The sequence below is a fragment of the Miscanthus floridulus genome, chromosome 15, assembly GCF_019320115.1.
Source record: "Miscanthus floridulus cultivar M001 chromosome 15, ASM1932011v1, whole genome shotgun sequence".
In the NCBI taxonomy this organism is placed as follows: domain Eukaryota; kingdom Viridiplantae; phylum Streptophyta; class Magnoliopsida; order Poales; family Poaceae; genus Miscanthus; species Miscanthus floridulus.
Genome location: NC_089594.1, coordinates 33,572,922 through 33,586,072, shown reverse-complemented (window position 1 = coordinate 33,586,072; position 13,151 = coordinate 33,572,922).

Genomic DNA, 13,151 nt, shown 5'->3' with positions numbered 1-13,151 from the left:
GGTATAGTCACCCAATATTCAACACCGGGCGAACCTCAGCAAAATAGAGTAGCTGAAAGGCATAACCGTACCCTGATGGATATGGTGCGTAGTATGATAAGTTATTCCACTTTACCGATGAGTCTGTGGATGGAGGCGTTAAAAACCGCCATTCATATTCTCAATAGAGTACCAAGTAAGTCGGTGCCCAAAACACCGTATGAGTTGTGGACAGGAAGAGTACCCTCACTTAACCACTTACGTGTGTGGGGGAGCCCTGCTGAGGCTAAAGTTTTTAACCCAAACATTGAGAAGCTAGATCCCAAAATAGTGAGTTGCCATTTCATTGGCTACCCAGAAAAATCAAAAGGTTTTCGTTTCTACTGTCCTAACAGACATACAAAGTTTGTGGAAACGAGACACGCTGTCTTCCTAGAGGATGAAATGATTAGGGGGAGCATGGTAGCTCGAGAAATTGACCTTGAAGAGAAGCGAGTGTATGCACCCACTCCGATCATTCATGAGCCATTTTTCTCACTACCTGCTGTTGCTGCACCGACAGTATAAGACACTGTGGTGCCAGCACCTGTTGTTATCCCGCCTGTGGCAACAATGAATGATGATGAGGAACCTGTGCCTCAGGATCCTATAGAACCTGTTGCCACACATGAGGGGGAGCAACAACAGCCTCAAATAGAAAATGTGCCAAATGAGGAGGCCCCTAGAAGGTCTCAAAGAGTTAGAAAATCAGCTATTCCTACTGATTATGAAGTGTACAACACTGAAGAATTTCAAATGGAGGATGATCCCATCTCATTTGAAGAAGCCATGAAAAGTGATCATTCATCAAAGTGGCTTGAGGCCATGGAAGATGAAATGAGATCAATGAATGCAAATAAAGTTTGGGATTTAGAGATAATTCCTAAAGGAGCTAAAACAGTAGGCTGTAAATGGGTCTACAAAACAAAACTTGACTCTCAAGGGAATATAGAGAGATATAAAGCCCAACTTATGGCAAAAGGTTTTACACAAAGAGAAGGGATTGATTACAATGAGACCTTTTCTCCAGTCTCATATAAGGATTCCTTCAGAATCATAATGGCATTAGTGGCACATTACGATTTAGAATTACATCAGATGGATGTAAAGACGGCATTTCTCAACAGAGAATTAGAGGAAAATGTTTACATGGCACAACCGAAAGGTTTTGTCATGGAAGGAAAAGAACGTTTGGGATGCCGCCTAAAGAAATTCATTTATGGATTAAAACAAGCTTCAAGACAATGGTACTTGAAGTTTGATCAGACAATAAAGAATTTTGGGTTTAAAGATAATGTTGAAGACAATTATGTCTACGCAAAGTTTAAGAATGGAAAGTTTATCTTCCTTGTCCTGTATGTGGATGATATCTTACTTGCTAGTAGTGATGTCAGTCTACTACTGGAGACAAAGAAGTTTTTGTCCTCAATATTTGATATGAAAGATCTTGGTGAAGCTTCGTTCGTTCTAGGGATGGAGATTCACCGAGATAGAAGAAAAGGGGTATTAGGACTGTCACAAAAGGCATACATAGAAAAAGTCTTAAAGAAATTCAGTATGCACAAATGTAGTCCCTCACCTGCTCCTATAGTCAAGGGCGACAGATATGGGGATTTTCAATGTCCCAGGAACCAATATGAGATCGATCAAATGAAAGTGGTTCCATATGCTTCAGCTGTCGGAAGCTTACAATATGCTCAAGTGTGTACGCGCCCTGACTTGGCATTTGTTACCGGGTTACTTGGCAGATTCCAGAGCAATCCTGAAATAGAACACTGGAAATTGGTAAAGAAAGTCTTGTGTTATTTGCAAGGAATGAAATGCCTCATGATGACGTATAGAAGATCTGATTCACTCCATATAGTGGGATATTCAGATTCTGATTATGCGGGAGATAATAGAAAATCCACGTCTGGATATGTGTTCACTGTCGCAGGGGGAGCTATTTTATGGAAAAGCTCAAAGCAAACCGTCACTACATCGTCCACAATGTATGCCAAGTTTGTAGCGTGTTATGAGGCAACGGGACAGGTGAACTGGCTAAAGAAGTTCATACCCGGTTTGAAGGTGGTTGACGACATCAATAGACCACTGAAGTTATACTGCGATAATAATCCAGCAGTACAGTATGCTCACAACAATAGGTCAAGTGGTACTGCCAAACACATTGACATAAAGTATTATGTTGTGAAGGATAAAGTCCAGGATCAAATGATAAGTCTTGAGCATATAAGTACCGAAAAGATGCTCGTGGATCCGCTTACAAAAGGCTTTCCACCCAACGTGTTTAGAGAATATGTAGCCGGCATGGGTTTAAGGGAAAGCCTATGATTCCTGGACTATAAAGGGCCCAAAAGTTAAAGTAACTATTTCAGATCAGAGACGTGCATTGTAGCTGTTAAATCTATCAGCGATTGACCGTGACGATGAAACATGCTCTATGCATCATCTGTGAAGAAATGAGTAAGGATAAAAGGATTGAAGTTTAAAGTTTAAAGATAAAAGTAATAGTGAGATCAAGGGGGAGAATGTTAGATTGATCTCCCAGCCAATAAGCCCAACGGCCTATTGGGCCTTGGTCACGCGCCCTGATCGGGGCGTCCAACCCTACATGGTTGGTGGGCCCTTGTCGCACTGCGCTATATATAGAGGTGGGGGGCCGGCGGCTCGAGGTACGAGGTTCACCGTGAGCCGCAAACCCCACCGACAAACCCTAGACCGATCTGAGAGGGTGCGCAGCCAGCGATGGGAAGCTCCACTAACTTCGCCGTCGCCACTGCTACGCCGTCCGTCTGCACTGCATCGACGTCTGTGCCGCCTCTACTCCGCCCGTCGCTGCCCGTGCGCAGACCTTCATCACCGAACCTGAGATAGCCGGCTCCAGCTCAACCGCGACTCCCTCTGAGGGCTCAGGTTCAACACCAACACCTCTCCTCTATCTCCCTCTCGGTGTAGTGTTCTAGGTTTACATGTGCATGTGTTATTACGAATCCAAGCGTTTCTCTTCTAGATCTACTGCTAGAGATCCTAAATGATATTAACACAAAGTAGTTTCGAGATTCAGTGTGGTTCGATCAATATATGGATCCTTCATTTTAAAGGAATCATTGTCGCACTCCAAAACTACCAAGCTTTTAACTAGACAATCTGTAAGTGACAACTATGAATAATTATCTAGACATCCAATTCTATTCCCGCGGTCATTCATTGGTTTCGAATCCAGCGAACGAGAAGATTCTCCACTCCACGTCCGCGCCATACGTTGCTCGTTGCCTCTTTCCTGTTACACAGAGTGTAGGCCGCCTCTTTCTCTTTTTTATTTTCTCTTTTTTCCTTTACCTTTTTATTTTATTTATACATTAATCTATCTATTTTATTGTAGACATATAATATGAAACAGAGCACCATATTTTTTCTTTTTCACCATTTTTCTCTCTTCTTTCACTTTTTCTCTTCTTTTGATCTAATTGAATCTTATGATCACAAATCTACAAAAGTTGTAATGAGAAGTCATGATGATAATTCGTCATGTAAAAAGTTATGTACATAAGTTGTAAGTATAGGTTGTGATAAGTTATTCTATGCATACAATCTATTTGTATAACTTGTAACTTTTCCAACAATGAAATGTTATCGAAATATTTTTCTCCAAAAGAAATTTAAAACTTATGATGAAAATTATGATGATAATTTGTCACGTAAAAAGTTAAGTACATAAATTGTGAGTATAAGTTGTCCTATAAAACGTGATACACATAATTTATTTGTATAACTTGTAACTTTTTCAACAATGAAAAGTTATGGAAACATTTTTTTCCAAAAGAAAGTTAAAACTTATGATGATAAGTTGTTATGTTAAGATTATGTGTACAAGTTATACGTATAATTTTGTAATTTTCCAAAACAGAAAAATGCAGGAATGATTTTTCCAAAAAAAGGAAATTGTGTTGATAAGTTATGTTTTGCGAAATATTATATAAAAAATTATGTGCATAACTTTGCAACTTTTTAAGAAAATATGGTGATAAATTTTGCACAAAAAGTTATATGTAAAATGTGTGAGTATAACTTTTTAACTTTCCAAAAAAGAAAAGTTATTGGACTGGTGGGATGGCTGATTCACTGGGTCGGAGAACCAGCGTGTGCAGCAGAGCAAGTGAAAAGAGAATGAACGCGTGCGCGACACTATCAAAATAGGGAAAGAGGTGGGAATTCATTTTTATAAAAAAGAAAACTATGGGGCTGTCGAAATATTGTTTGCTAATTTAGAATCGAGTGATTGTTCACCAATTAGTGGCGCCGATCTAGACAAATTAACCGTCCAGCCCTGCCCCATATCCCACCTGGGTGACACGGGCGGCGAACCTAGCCCCAGTAGCACAAAGACTGTCCCTTCCTCCTCTCGCTTTTGCTGCTATAGAATCAATTTTTAGAGGTGTCTTCCTTTTATATAGAGGCGGTTCTATCAAAAATTTGTCTTTAAAAGCGGCTTCTAAGTTGGTTCGTCCCTATAACCACACAACCACATATGAAAGGGCATTTTAGAGGCCGTGACAATTTGGCCCATCTCTAAAAATATATAAGTATAGTAAAATTCATAACTTTTGCAAATCAAGTCTTATGAAGCCAAACTTTATACTAAAGTTGTAGGAGATATACATCTTTGTAGTCGATAACTTTTTCTATTTGAACTCATTTAATGCCATAATTTTTTAAAATATTCAGAATTTAAAATTTATTTTTTGAATTTTTCAAAGTACCTCGGATGGAGGAACGACCTAAACTAAAAATACTCAAAGAGATATGTAACTTTGATGATTTTTAAATTTTAAATTATTTAGGTCCAAAAGTTCTATTTTAAAATTAATGATTTTGAAATTTATAATTTTTTTGAATTTTTCAAATGACTCAGATGGAGAGCCTTCCTATAACAAAGTTATAGTGCTCGAAGAAATCTAAAACTTTTCTATTTAAAGTATTTTAATTTAAATTCGTTTAAGGTCTCAAATACGTATTACAAAAGGAATATATCAACTACTTAGTCACAAGTGACTTTTAGGCATGATGGTTTAAGAAGCATTGTGCGAGGTCTGAGGCCATCAACTGGGACTAAAGTCCCCTCCTGCAAAAGCCTGTCGGCCTACCTGTTGGGCTGAGGATTTTAGGTCTGGTTGGTGGCTCCAATCAAGACTAATTCTCCCATTAGTCTTGGGCCTAACTCTGGCTGAGACTAAAGCCGAAAATGGATGGTCGTTTCTCTACTAGTGCTATGGCGGCATATACATGGCAAGAAGTATTTCCCAAGTGATTGGCAAGAAGTCTAAAGTGCTCTCCAAATAATTGCCCTTAGAATAAATATGGTCGATGTATACATCGCTCGTAGATGCTAGACAACCGATGAGTTGGGTATCGTTATTGTTTAGTGCTTTGTTTATTGATAATAAACCTTCTTAAGGGTGGGCCAATCTACACGACAGTAGGTCGAAGAATCAAAGATAACTTGCTACGAGCAGCGGGATAACTAGTTTTATACCTGACAAAGGTGGGATGCGACCAAGCGATGGGGAGAGAGGCACCGAAACTGTGAAGACTTCGACTCAATCTTTGAACGACCGCAGAACCACAATCCTAAACTAATCCACACAAAAATGTGCAGTCACACTGGAAACCGTAGAGCACGAACTAGGGAATCATAGAGAAATCTCTTCACAAGTCCAAAAAGAACAAGGAATAACAAAGGTTTGAGTAAGACACTCAGCAGCTCCATTGCAATATCATGCGGTTTACCAATTCAACAAAAGGTTCTTAATTGCTTAGAGGCAAGGGATATTTATACTAGGAACAACCCTCCTAGTTAGGTGTGAAAATAAAATAAAGTTTCTGAAGATAGGCTATGTGAAAGGCCATCACGAGATGGATTCCCAAAGTGGTCTCGCGTGACTATTGGTCTCCTAAACAGTCTCCACTAATCTGGCCATAACTCTTTGGGAAGTCGAAATGATGAACCATTTTTTGGGTGTGAAAGTAGACTCAATAAGCTTTTCGGCCATGCACAACATGCATCACAAAACGTTGTAGAATGGTACCGTTTTGCATGAGAAATTGTACAAACATTTTGTCCTGGAAGACTGTTGACATTTTGAGTAGTCTTAACTAATCTGCTCATATCTCAATATTGTAACGTCCAAAATACTTGGAACTTACGCCATTGGAAATTAGACTTGATAAGCTTTCCACAATGTCCTCATGGACCTCCAAAGATTTAGGAAATCAAGAGTTATGAATGTTTCTTTCAGCAAGTCCGTTTTTTACTGTGCTGGTCCGAACTGGTGTCTGTTTTTCACTAGGCTGGTCCGAACTCATGGTCTAATTTTCACTGTGCTGGTCCGATCCTCATGGTCTGATTTTTGTAGTTCTCCCTCATGTAGAGTAGCATCCTCCTCTTTATGTGTGTACCTAAGTACAATCAAAGTAGAACACTTAGGTAGTATAATATTCTCATGTACATTGAAGTTAATTTCAGCTAGGGGTGAGTTCACCTCTTTTTGGAGTAGTTTTGCATGACTATGCGTAATTGTCCCTTCATACACTTGCTTATTTATAACTTAAGTAACCAGTGGCATGCCCTCATCATCTTCCTCCTCTTGAAAAGGAGTTGTCCTCGACTCTGACTCTTCGGATCCAAAGAATTGTGCTAGGCCATTGACTTGTAGGTTTTTGATAACATCATGATTTTCTTCTTCCATGACAGTAAGGTGTTTGAATATATAATCATATAAACTAAGTAGTAGTCTTGGAGGTGAAAACCAATTGGATTTCAAATCAAGTTTAGCTTTCACCTTGAATGGAAGCTTAGGACTACTAGTGAATTTTGGTTTCCTTGGCACAGTCTCATCATTTATGTTTTCAGGTTCATACTTCATTCAATTAAAAACAGGGGGCATACGTTGATATCCAAAATGTACCAACATGGAATATGGGCAATGCCAACCAGTTATTAGCATCAAGGAAGTGTTGCAAATTATTTGGCGCCCAAATAATGAAAGAAACAAGCAAAGAATGAAGATATCTTAGCTGGTCGGCCTGGCTCGACACAGGCCGGCTCGCCAAGCCGGCTGGGCTGGCTCCCTTGCCCAAGTCGGCTTAGCCGGTCAGCTAAGCGGCCGACTTCTCCCTATGCAATCCAGGCCACAGTGCCAGGGACCGTGGAAACCGGCTTAGTCGACTAAGGCGACCGCTGATTCCTAGTTGATTTGGTTTCCAAATCGGTTTTAGACCTATTTTCGATGTGAAAAAATTGGAGAACGCGCTTTGGGATTGTTTCCTACCAGAATAAGACCACTGCCTTTGTATATATGAGAGGATCACGGCTAATTGAGGATCCTAACTTCCAATCGTTAAAACACAACACATCCCTTTTTGCCGTACTTTCTCAGTACCTTGCTATTTGTCACGTCTCCTGGCAAGATTTGGTGGCATTCTAGGTGGTCTTATCGACCCTAGGACAACCTCCACGTGCTCCTCCCTGATGGGTTTTCCTAGGAGGTGTTCGGGAGCCTACCAGGTGAAGAACGGGCTCAACATCAGCCTAAACAGTCTCTAAATCTATTTTGTCGATCCGCTGCATTCTTGCTGCGATCAAGGTCATTTGTCAACTGTGGACGTGTTAGCCCTTGCTGGTGTGTGATCCGGATCCTAATCAGCATCAACAATCGGGTATCTCCATCAAATTTCATAAACGTTGGGTATTTGAGCCCATGTATTTGAAATACAGCTATCATGTACTCCAAAGCAATGAGAAAATGGCTTGTCATTGTGAAGCTAAGGGTATCATTGCGTATAATAATGAAAAAAGTAAAAGTGACCAATATGCAAGAAAAAAAACCCCTTGTTTCACTTTTTTGGAAAGACCGTCTATCCGTCGTGAAATCATAAATAAGCCCTACTAAGGATTGACAAATATTTGGCGCTGAATTTTCCCCTCTATTTTTTATGACAACAAAAACATGTAGGACTAAACCGAGAGCCAAATCTGATCAATGTCAGGTATCTCCATCAAATTTGATAAAAGTTGGGTATCTGTGAGAGGAGAATCTGTCAAGGTTCTAAGCTATGGGATGCTAAGATGTCGAATGAGTTGCCGCCTATCTAGCCCCAGGGTAGGGTTACAGATGGGATGCCGATTAACTTAGATCTATGGTTTCCTAATTTGTTTCAAGGGAATCCTATCTGATCTAAGTGGATCAACTTGATAGGTCGATATGCTTGGATTCTAAGTATATCTAGTCGATAGCTTGTCTTCAATGTAGTTGATGTATCCCATCTGGTTTGGGCCTCTTCCTTAGTAGGCTCGGTCGATCCCGTCGTGGTCTGGCTTTTCTTCATGCAGTGACAGTACCCGAGGCCCAATGTACCGAGAGGGCATTTGCCTAAGACCCATCTTACTTTTATAGAGGCAACTCCTAAAAATGTCTGCCTTTTGCTAATCAGGGGCATGTTTCCTTATCTTTTTAGTAGTGAATCTTATGAAAATTGATGGACTGATTTAGTTCCTAATATGCTTCTACTAATTATTAGTTCGTGTTGGATGAGGTGGTAGTAGATTAATCATTCTACTTCACAAATTGGATAAAAATATGAGAAATGACAAGATGAATTGCCTAATAATTTCTCAAGTCAAACAGCCCACAAGGGAATTGCAATGAACTTTTTCATGCTATACATGGGATGACCATATTTTTTAGGGTCACACAGTGAATTGTCGCTTGCTTGAGCATATACAGAGGCGACACCTAAAAATGCTCACCTTTGTTAATCAGAGGGGTCTGTTTTCTAAAGATTTTTATTAATAAATCTTATGAAATTCAATGGAATGATTTTGTTCCTAACAATGCTTGTACTAATTATTACTAGTTTGTATGGGATGCCATGGTAGTTGATAATTGATATATTAGTCCATTCTACTTAACAAATCAAACGAAAGGTGGGAAATGAGAAGATGAATCACCTAATGTGATTTCTCAAAGTCAAACACCCCACAAGGGGAAGACCACATGCTGGAACACATGAATTGCTACTCCTAGCTCAGCTTCGATCGATCAGAATTCAAAAGTACATATACAAGAGATCTTGAGTAATTCACCGACTTCACATCATGAACCACGAATCAAAAATATCGTGCTCGACTTCTTCCGAGTGTGTGTCAAGCATGCATACCTCCAGCTCTCGCTAGCTAGCGTCGACTGTGAGGACGTGGAACTCCTCGAATGCCTCGTACAGGACATATCGGATAGGGCCTTCACATGCCGCGTTATCCATGATTACTATGAAGAGCTCGTCATCGACGTAGTGGTAACCAGTGCAGACGACAACATGGTTGGCGTCAAAACTCAAAACCCCTGCAGTCTCCTCGGTACACTTTGCTGCTGTAGTAGGCTTCGTCATCTGCGTACAGCACACCAACCAACGGGCGCTTTTTGTGGAGCATAGAGGTTATTTTCATGGGGCTCAGCTCGCCGGCCTTGATGGTCTCATAGCTTTTGAGCCTCATAGATGTATTGTCGTCGTTGACAGTTGACAACCCCTGCTGTGCTCCCACGAACGGATCACCTCCAGGACATCCTCAGTTAGTGCCCCGTCAATAGGTTTCCAGGCTCCTCCCTTCTCGCACAAGTATTCCTCGAGAGATTCTACAGCCTCGGCCGTCGCCTTCAAAACGCATGAGTTCGCCCCATGATTGTTCTCATTTAGTCGTTTGTACTGAGCTTCCATGCACGTAACGGCCGCACAGATAGCATAACTCGCTACAAGAGAAGGACGTCAATTAATTATTCTAATATAAAAAAAAATCTGTCTATACATAACTTGAGTGATCTGAACCATTCAGATACCTGAATGATTTGACAACAGATATCACACAAACATGTAGTTGGTAGCAAATCAAGTGATTTATAATCAAAGGTCACCCAAGTAATGAATATAGACAAATAACACAAATCAGGAAATAAAACAGCAGTGTAATTTGAACCATCTGGTCACTCAAAATACTACTACCATTAGAGTATTGGGTAAAGATCAGACAAACCAAAAAAAAAACAGAGAAAAAAAAAGGAAAAGAAAACCATTGAGGCAGCTCAAACTAGACCGCAACATCAACCAATTCTAAAATTGTTAGTAACTACCTAAGGATTACACCAATTCTAAAATGAATCTTTAGTGACACCAATTCCACCCGGGAATTACAACAAAATGATCATATAGTATAAATCCAGTATAAGTGTGTGCGAGAGAAGAATTTCACCTGAATCGTAGTTCATTTCATGCATACAATTAGGAATAAGAAAGGGAAAGGAAACAAAAGCAAAAAAATCACAAGTGGGAAAGAACATTTTCACCCTAGCATGGTATATACAGCGAAATTTAAGAATATGTGTTGGAAAAAACATATGTAGATAAAAATAATCAAAGTGACAAAATCCAAAACTATTTTATGGATTGTAAAATAACAGAATTATTTGGACCTTAAATTAACCAAACATATCAAAATAGGAAAAATAACAAAACACACAAAAAGATAAAATTGATAAATAGCAAAAAATATTCTCTGTTTTAACTTTAATCCAAAAATTGATAAAGAACAAAAATTATTTGGACCTTCAATTAACCCAAAGCTCGGCATGGGCATAACAAAAATTGCCCATGTCTAGTCAGCAGTTTAAGTCTTAACTTTGCACGGTTTCATACTTTGAAGTTGGAACATTTCACAAGGATCGACCAGGCTCGCTACAAACTGTTGTGTGCTGTACTAGAACTAGAACTAGGCAGATAATTGCATAGGTAATTCATGAACGAAGCAACGACCACCATCTCAATGGCCAAAAGGTCTAGCTACCAAACTTTATGTCCGCAACATACGTGTTCTCATTGAGCAAAATTTAAAATATGAACTAGACATACTAACTACAGTATAGGAGGATAAATAAAGTTTATGTTTTTTAATTAGTTTCAGCAACCGAAATAAACCCAACTCAAGCAGATGGGAGCCTTCTGTGCTCAGGTCAAATTTCATTAGCTTTAACGTGAATTATATTTCCCGAGAAATTATAATAGAACAGTACTCTGTGCAAAACTGTATTTTAGCTTTTGTTTTAGGTGACGGTTATTGCATATATTCTATACTAAAATTGCAGGTTTAATTCGTCACAATTTATGTAGACATAATCTTCAATTTTCGGTTTGGAGAATAAAAAACTCTTTTAGACAAATCATGAACCCGACAAAATCTGATATGTATTGTCATAAAGACAATTAACAATTTACAATTATTTCTATCAACAACAACAACAACAAAGCCTTTAAGTCCCAAACAAGTTGGGGTAGGCTAGAGTTGAAACCCAATAGAAGCAATCAAGGTTCAGGCACGTGAATAGCTGTCTTCCAAGCACTCATATCTAAGGCTAAGTCTTTGGGTATATTCCATCATTTCAAGTCTCCTTTTATTGCCTCTACCCAAGTCAACTTCGGTCTTCCTCTACCTCTCTTCACGTTACTATCCTGACTTAGGATTCCACTACGCACCGGTGCATCTGGAGGTCTCCGTTGCACATGTCCAAACCATCTCAACCGGTGTTGGACAAGCTTTTCTTCAATTGGCGCTACCCCTAATCTCTCACGTATATCATCGTTCCGAACTCGATCCCTTCTTGTATGACCGCAAATCCAACGCAACATACGCATTTCCGCGACACTTGGCTGTTGAATATGTCGTCTTTTCGTAGGCCAACATTCTGCACCATACAACATAGCAGGTCTAATCGCCGTCCTATAAAACTTGCCTTTTAGCTTCTGTGGTACTCTTTTGTCACATAGGACACCAGACGTTTGCCGCCACTTCATCCACCCTGCTTTGATTCTATGGCTAACATCTTCATCAATATCCCCGTCCCTCTATAGCATTGATCATAAATATCGAAAGGTATCCTTCCTAGGCACTACTTGACCTTCCAAACTAACATCTTCCTCCTCCCGAGTAGTAGTGCCGAAGTCACATCTCATATACTCAGTTTTAGTTCTACTAAGTCTAAAACCTTTGGACTCCAAAGTCTCCCGCCATAACTCTAGTTTCTGATTCACTCCTGTCCGGCTTTCATCAACTAGCACTACATCGTCCGCGAAAAGCATACACCAAGGGATGTCCCCTTGTATGTCCCTTGTGACCTCATCCATCACTAAAGCAAACAAATAAGGGTTCAAAGATGACCCTTGATGTAGTCCTATCCTAATCGGGAAGTCATCCGTGTCTCCATCACTTGTTCGAACTCTAGTCACAACATTGCTGTACATGTCCTTAATGAGCCCGACGTACTTCGTTGGGACTTTTTGTTTGTCCAACGCCCACCACATAACATTCCTTGGTATTTTATCATAAGCCTTCTCCAAGTCAATAAAAACCATGTGTAGGTCCTTCTTCTTCTCCCTATACCGCTCCATAACTTGTCTTATTAAGAAAATGGCTTTCATGGTTGACCTTCCGGGCATGAAACCAAATTGGTTCATAGAGACCCGCGTTATTGCTCTCAAGCGATGCTCGATAACTCTCTCCCATAGCTTCATAGTATGGCTCATCAACTTAATTCCTCGGTAATTTGTACAACTTTGAATATCCCCTTTATTAATTTACAATTATTTCTATAGTCAAACAAAAACAAAAAAAATTGATATATTATGATATAAAGACAAATAATGTATCACAAAAGTAACAATTTACTTATACTAGTTGGTTGTATAAGAGTCTTGCCTGAAATTACCTGAAATATAGGATAAGTGAAACTAATTAGCTAGTAATTTTAGCATATGATGCTTACCGTCTGTGTTGATGAGTGCAGAGCCCATGAACCGAGACCAATCACATTCGTGCGGCAGCGGCTGCCATTGGGCAAAACCGAACAGAGATTGTAGTCGCGAAAGGAAATACTTGTAATTTACTACTCGTAGTACCGAGAAATCGCCAGCTCGTGCGGAGGATGCAATTCGATGGCTGCGTCCCGCGAGCGACCAATGCACATGCCTGATTTTTTTTTTGTGTGTGTGTTTGTGTGCGCCCGTCGTCAGCAATAAAAATCCATCAATCGTAA